The sequence below is a fragment of the Nematolebias whitei genome, chromosome 9 (genome assembly GCF_014905685.2).
Source record: "Nematolebias whitei isolate Nwh7 chromosome 9, NemWhi1, whole genome shotgun sequence".
Lineage (NCBI taxonomy): Eukaryota > Metazoa > Chordata > Actinopteri > Cyprinodontiformes > Rivulidae > Nematolebias > Nematolebias whitei.
The window spans coordinates 11,264,444-11,272,768 of NC_056506.1; positions in this window are offsets into that span (position 1 = coordinate 11,264,444).

Sequence of the window (8,325 nt, forward strand, 5' to 3'; positions counted from 1 at the left end):
TTTTTTTTTTTTTTTTTGAATGTCCAGAGGACCAGATTGAACTTTTTTGGATTTTTCTACCTGGATTATTGAGCATGCATCAGGATATTTAGTGCATTTCGTTCTTTCAATGTGAAAGTTATAGCATTTGTAAATTTATGGTATGAAGCGCAACGTTAAGGCCTGGCCATGCCCCTTTAACCTAAATGAAACCAAAAGCTTTTGATAACTTTTACTCCCCATTGTCTTAAGGGCATATTAACCAAGTTTTAAGGCAATCATTCAAAATCCCTAGGAGGAATTTGTTAAAATTTGCCGTTAGAAATGCCCAAAAATGACCCTTTGACCCAAAATGGCCGACTTCCTGTTGGCTTTGGACCAGGACTCCAAGAGACTTTTTCATAGGTCCCGAGAAGATACAGATGTTCACCGAGTTTCAGAATTATCGGTCAAAAATGGCTAGAGGCTGAAGTTTTAAAATATTCAAGGGGGCGCTATGGAGGCTATTGGCCAATTATCATGGCTTCCTGTTGAAGGGGTGGGTAATGATCGATCATAGTGATTTTGGTGAACCTTGGATCAAATCTGTGGAATTTAGAGCCAAACATATGGTAACGGCATCACTTCTGAATTCGCCACGCCACCATGCCCACATCCTCCAGTGAAAACGGTTTGCGCTTTAAAGCAAGTAAGACCAACTTGTTATATGTCTTCTAACACAGGATCATCCTGATTCGATCAAGGGTGTCAGAGAGGGCGCATTCCAAGAAAAAAAGTGACTTCCTATTCTCAGGGGGCGGGGCTTTGATGACATCAGAATATGACCACAGTGGATCGTCAGGCATTGGACAGGAATGACTCATGCCAAGTTTGGTTCAATTCGGTCTTTCAACGTGAAAGTTATAGCGTTTGGAAATTTTATGGTGTGAAGGATAAATTTCAGGTCTGGCCCCGCCCCTTCAGCATGCTCTGAAACGAACCGTTTTGATAACTTTGTGTCCCCCATGCCTTTTGACCAAAATGGCCAAGTTTGAAACCGATTGAGCGAAATCCCTAGGAGGAGTTCGTTCAAATGCGGAGGCTGTAAACCGCCAAAAAGGTGTGAAAATTGGGCCGGCATTCCAAAATGGCCGCCTTCCTGTTTATCGGACAACAGAGGGCCAGAGGGTTTTTTGTGCATCTTGGGGAATTGGACAAGTGTACCAAACTTCATGTTTCTACGAAAAACTAAGGTTAATGCGTAGGGTATTTTGAAAATTTCTAGGTGGTGCTCTTGAGCCGTTTCTGTTGCGATTTTTGCCACACCCTTAAAATACGTAATTTTTCACCAGTCCTGATGCGTCTATTAAGGCCCCCAAAACGCCAATTCATTTGGCGGAAAAAAATTGCAGCTCGGGCCTGAACAGAGCGATTACAATAGGCCTTCGCAGCGCATAGCTGCTCGGGCCTAATAAATTAGTTAAATGCAACTTGTTAGGGTTCTTTCATCTAAGGGATGCGGCTGTGGCTGAGTGGTTAGAGCAGTCGTCCTCCAATCCAAGAGTTGGGGGTTCAAATCCACCAGCAGCCACATGCTGAAGTGTCCCTGGGCAAAACACTGAACCCCTCATAGCCTCTGATGTGTGTCCCATCAGTGTATGAATGTGATCTAAAGCACTGATTAGTCTCATTAGAATGATTTGTTCAATTAGCTTTGTAGAAAACTAGTAGAGTGCTGTGTGAATGGGTAAATGAGGACACAGATTGTAGTGTAAAGTGCTTTGAGTGTCTTGAAATAAGATAGAAAGGCGCTATATAAGTACAGTTCATTTACCATTTAAGGTAGACACATGGTGTGACCTATGTACTGGTTTTGATTTTTTGTTTTTACTGTAACTGACATTCAAAAGAGCTAGAAACAGGGACTCAGCAGTTGATCCTCTGTAGAAAAAATATAGGGACTACAGGCCATGTATTATTTGTTTTGTGCCCTTTAGTGAAGGTTTTTGTTTGGATTAAGGCAATAAATGTCTCTATTTCACCAAAGATGAACTGTTCCTGTTGCCATATCTTTTGAAATAAAACTGCAGAACACAAAGTAATATAAACAGGAATGGGTAGAAGATCAAATCAAATTCAGTGTATTTCCTAAAAATTAAATGAAGAGAAAAAAACAGGAGCAGTACAGGAGTGGGAGTGATTTTACAAGGAGTGGGACAGGACAGGATTATTTTTTTTTACTCTGGACCAGGATTGGGACAGGCCAGGATGTTTTCTGTGGGACCAGGACAGGACAGGAGTGAAAATCCACTCCCGTGTCATCCTCTAGTCCTCACCTCCTTCTACATTCTACAGGTGTGCAGTGGAAAGTATTCTGTGCTCAGTATTAACGTGTGGCATGGGGTCTGCACAGCTGCAGACAGGAAAGCTCTGCAGAGAGTGGTGAAGGCTGCACAGAAGACTGTTGGAGTCAGCCTCCCCACCCTCACAGACATCTAATCCTCCAGAAGCAGGAAGAGGGCCACTTGCATCATGAAGGACCCCACTCACCCATCATTCACACTTTTTGCCCCATTCTCCTCAGGCAGAAGGTTGCAGAGCATTACTTGTACAAACCGGATTCCAAAAAGGTTGGGACACTAAACAAATTGTGAATAAAAACTGAATGCAATGATGTGGAGGTGCCAACATCTAATATTTTATTCAGAATATAACACAAATCACAAATCAAAAGTTTAAACTGAGAATGTATCACTTTAAGGGAAAAATCTGTTGTTTCCAAATTTCATGGCGTCAACAAATCCCAAAAAAGTTGGGACAAATCCATTTTTACCACGGTGTGGCATCCCCCTTCTTCTTACAACACTCAACAGACATCTGGGGACAGAGGAGACCAGTTTCTCAAGTTTAGAAATAGGAATGCTCTCTCATTCATGTCTAATACAGGCCTCTAACTGTTCAATCGTCTTGGGGCTTCTTTGTCGCACCTTCCTCTTTATGATGCACCAAATGTTCTCTATAGGTGAAAGATCTGGACTGCAGGCTGGCCATTTCAGTACCCGGATCCTTCTCCTACGTAGCCATGATGTTGTGATTGCTGCAGAATGTGGTCTGGTATTATCGTGTTGAAAAATGCAGGGGTCTTCCCTGAAAGAGAAGACGTCTAAAAGATGCACCGATCCACTTTTTTTTACTTCCGATCTGATCCCAATACCTAGATCTGAATATCGGCCGATACCGATCCAGTTCCGATATCATGATCATCTTTGATTTTATATGAGGCTGTAATAATCTCCTCTCAAGTACAATTTGTACAAAATATACGCATGCATGTCCAAAAAGGCAACTTGAGGTAAGTTTTATTAATGTTGGATAAGATTTAAAGTTAAAATTAAATTCTGCTAACACAAAACATGTTTATTTTTATTCCTAGCTTTAAAGTGGATATTAAAGTGATTAATTTAAGTGATTGTTTAAAGTTGTTTTATATTTTATAAGGGGCAGATATAATAATTTTTTCTTTTTTTCTGCACTCTTTTCACTCAATGTTTTCTTTTTGATGATTTTTTAAAATAATTTTGTTTCATTTAAATGAATGAATAAATGAATTAAATTAAATAAAATGTTAAATGTCTTCAAACATCTGCTACGTTCATGGCATAAACCAACAGACATGTTCCTGTTTTTAGTATTTTACATCACTTTATAATGTAGCTGTTTATGTTTTTAATATATATAATTTTCAAATCAAATTTTTTTTTTGATTGTCTACTGTTGTACTGATAAATATCTCCTGGAGGGTAAACTATATCTTGGCTTCAAGTATCAAGCTGCAAAATCCTTTGTTTTCTACAACTGATAGTGGTTGGTCATTAATTATGATGAAGTTTAGCAACTTCTCAGTAAACATTTGAGCTCCGTGGTTTCAGCGACTTCTACTTCTTGTTCAATTCGAAGCAGGCAGCCTGATTTGGGGCAGCCGCGCTCAGGCTGTCCATCCTCGGAGAAGGGCAGACTGAGCGGGGCAGATTGGACGCGGCTGGCCGGTGTCGAGTCGGCTCTTTCGGTTGAGCAAAGAGCAGTGCCCCGCTGAAGCCATGGAGCTCGAATGTCCATTGTAAAACTAACTTTACCGCGGTTTAATGTGGCGCTATGGCTCTGCAGATATTGCACGTTGCTTTCTTATTTTGTGGTGTTTAGTGTAAAATACTTCCACACAGCAGACATGTTTAGATGAAAAGTTTGTTAGCAGTTAGCCACAGTGCTGCTAACTCAGTCCAGTCCTCACATTGTAGCTGGCTACAAACTATGAACGTGATTTCTTGAATGTGAGGTGGGTCTTCTTACTCTGGGTTCATGAGACACGCCACTGTTCAGGAAATCCATTCCATAGTTTGAAGCCAACATGCATCATGGATCGGAAATATCGGCAGGTGGATCGGAAAATCCGATATGTAAATTATCCTGGTATCGGAGGCAGATATCGATACTGGATCGGATCGGCCCCATCCCTAGATGGGAGCATATGTTGTTCTAGAACCTGAACATAGTTCTCTGCATTAATGGTGCCTTTCCAGACATGCAAGCTGCCCATGCCACAAGCGCTCATGCAACCCCATACCATCAGTGATGCAGGCTTCTGAACGGAGCGTTGATAACAACTTGGGCTATCCTTGTCCTCTCTGGTCCGGATGACATGGCGTCCCAGTGTTCCATAAAGAACTTCAAATTGTGACTCATCTGACCACAGAACAGTCTTCCATTTTGCCACACTCCATTTTAAATGACCCCTGGCCCAGTGCAAACGTCTGAGCTTGGGGAGCTTGCTTAGAAATGGCTTCCTCTTTGCACTGTAGAGTTTCAGCTGGCAACGGCGGATGGCACAGTGGATTGTGTTCACTGACAATGCTTTCTGGAAGTATTCCTGGGCCCATTCTGTTATTTCCTTGACAGTGGCATTCCTGTTTGAGGTGCAGTGACGTTTAAGGGCCCGGAGATCACGAGCATCCAGTAGAGTTTTACGGCCTTGACCCTTACGCACAGCGACTGTTCCAGATTCTCTGAATCTTTTGATGATGTTATGCACGGTTGATGATGATAACTTAAAAGTCTTTGCTATTTTACGCTGGGTAACACCATTCTGGTATTGTTGCACTATCCTTCTGCGCAACAATGGTGGAATTGGTGATCCTCTTACCATATTGGCTTCTGAGAGACACTGACACTCCGAGAAGCTCTTTTTAAACCCAATCATGTTGTCAATTGACCTAATTAGTGTTAATTGGTCTTCCAACTGTTCGTTATATGCTCAATTTCCTTTTTCCAGCCACTTATTGCTACTTGTCCCAACTTTTTTGGGATTTGTTGACACTGTGAAATTTTGAATCAACATATTTTTCCTTTAAAATGTTACATTTACTAAGATTAAACTTTTGATCTGTCATCTATGTTATATTACGAATAACATATTGACATTTGCCATCTCCACATCATTGCATTCAGTTTTTATTCACAATTTGTTTAGTGTCCCAACTTTTTTGGAATCCGGTTTGTAGAACCACTAGACTGAGGAACAGCTTCTACCCTGAAGCTGTTAGACTCATAGATCCCTAACCAGGATAATCACTGTAAGGAAAAATTAATCACTGTAATGGCACTTTAATTGGTGATATGTGACCTATCTGTGCTGCTGATTATCTCATGCTGCTGTATTCATTCATACCCATTTGCTCACCACAGACTCATGTTTAGGCTACTGTTTGATATGGCGTATTGTTTTACATTATTAGTATTTAGACTAATGAAGCCCTCTGGATGGAGGGTGAAATGTCTCAGCACAAAAAAGAAACCATCCAGATGATTAGTCTAAAAATTGTTGGATTGTAAACCTGGATTATTGAGCATGGACTTTGGTGTTTTGAACCAGTTTGACATGACTGTCGATGAGGGAGAGCGCCGGCACTGGAGGAGGGCGTGTGCCAAAGAGACCATTTTAGCACCAACAAAACTGGTTTGTTCCACTTTGGAGTAAGCTGTTGAGGGAGGAATCAGTTTTGTGTTGTGTGATTTTTTTTGACTGATGAAGCCTTATGGATGGAAGGTGAAATGTTTCAGCACAAAAAAAAGAAGAAATTGTCGAGATGATCTGACTGAAAATTGTTGGATTGTACACCTGGATTATTGAGCATGGATTTTGTTGGTTTTGAACCAGTTTGACATGACTGTCAACGCGGTAGAGGGTGGGCACCAGAGGAGAGAGCGTGCCCAAGAGGCCATCTTAACACCAACATAAGTGGTTTTTTTGTTCCACTTAGAAGTAGGCTGTTAGGGGAGAATCTTTTTTTTTTGGTGTTTCCTGAGACTGATGAAGCGCGAAACATCTCAGCACAAAAAAGAAACCGTTCAGATGACCCGATTGAACATTGTTGGATTGTATGCCTGGATTATTGATTATGGACTTTGGTATTTTAGGAATAAAATTTGCAGTTTTTCACTTTCTCTGGATGGCATTAATTTGGCCTAGAGTTCTTAAGTTAAAAACGCCAACACCTAAAAATGTTACGAACACTGCATTTTTCCACCTGCGTAATATCACTAAAATTAGAAACATCTTGTCCAAAAATTATGCAGAAAAACCGGTCCATGCATTTATCATGTCTAGGCTGGACTATTGAAATCGTTTACTCTCTGAGTGTCCAAATGCTTCTTTAAAAATTATTCAGCTGATCCAAAATGCTGCTGCCAGAGTTTTAATGAGAGCTGATAGGAGAGATCATATTTCTCCAGTTTTAGCTGCTCTCCATTGGCTCCCTATCAAATTCAGAATAGAATTCAAAATCTTGCTTCTAACATACAAAGTTCTCAACAACTTAGCACCATCTTATATTACAGAGCTTATTGTTCCATGTTTTCCTAACAAAGACCAGACAAAGTGCAGCCCAAAGACCCCTATGATGAGTAAAATAAATGGACTTGATGTTCCCTCGCCTGGACATGGGTCACCGGGGCCCCACTCTGGAGCCAGGCCTGGAGGTGGGGCACGCGGGCAACCGCCTGGTGGCCGGGCTTTTACCCATGGACCTCGGCCGGGCACAGCCCAAATAGGAGACGTGGGTCCCCCTTCCCATGGGCTCACCACCTGTGGGAGGGGCCAAAGGGGTCGGGTACAATGTGGGATGGGTGGTGGCCGAGGGCGGGGACCCTGGCAGTTTGATCCTCGGCTACAGAAGCTGGCTATTGGGATGTGGACTGTCACCTCACTGGTGGGGAAGAAGCCTGAGCTGCTGTGTGAGGTTGAGAGGTTCCAGCTAGAAATAGTCGGACTTACCTCTACGGATGGCTCTGGCTCTGGAACCAGTTTCCTTGAGAGGGGCTGGACACTCTTCCACTCTGGAGTTGCCCCTGGTGAGAGGCGCCGAGCAAGAGAGGGCATACTTATTGCCCCCATCTTGGTGCCTCTGTGTTGGGGTTCACCCCAGTGAATGAGAGGGTGGCCTCCCTCCGCCTACGTGTGGGGGGACGGGTTCTGACTATCTTTTGTTCTTATGCACCAAACGGCAGTTCAGATTACCACCCTTTTTGGAGTCCTTGGAGGGGGTACTGGAAAGTGCACCTCCTGGGGACTCCCTTGTTCTGCTGGGGGACTTCAATGCTCAAGTGGGCAATGACAGTAAGACCTGGAGGGGTGTGGTTGGGAGGAACGCCCCCCTGATCTGAACCCGTGTGGTGTTCTGTTGTTGGACTTCTGTGCTCGTCATGGATTGTGAATAACGAACACCATGTTCAAGCATAAGGGTGTCCATATGTGCTCTTGGCACAAGGACACCCTAGGCCGCAGTTCGATGATCGAATTTGTCGTTGTCTCATCTGATCTGCGGCCACATGTCTTGGACACTTGGGTGAAGAGAGGGGCGGAGCTGTCCACTGATCACTACCTGGTGGTGAGTTGGCTCCGATGGTGGGGGAGGATGCCGGTCAGACCTGGCAGACCCAAACGTGTTGTGAGGGTTTGCTGGGAACGTATGGCAGAGATTCCTGTGAGACGGAGTTTCAACTCCCACCTCCGGGAGAACTTTGAACATGTTCCGAGGGAGGTGGGGGACATTGAGTCCGAGTGGACCATGTTTTGTGCCTCTATTGTCGAGGCGGCTTACCGAAGCTGCAGCCGCAAGGTTGTCAGTGCCTGTCACGGTGGCAACCCTCAAACCCGGTGGTGGACACCGTCGGTGAGGGACGCTGTCAGGCTGAAGAAGGAGTCCTATCGGGCCTTTTTGGCCTGTGGAACCCTGGAAGCTGCTGATGGGTACCGGCAGTCCAAACGACACGCGGCTCAGGTTGTTACTGAGGCAAAACCTCGGGCATGGGAGG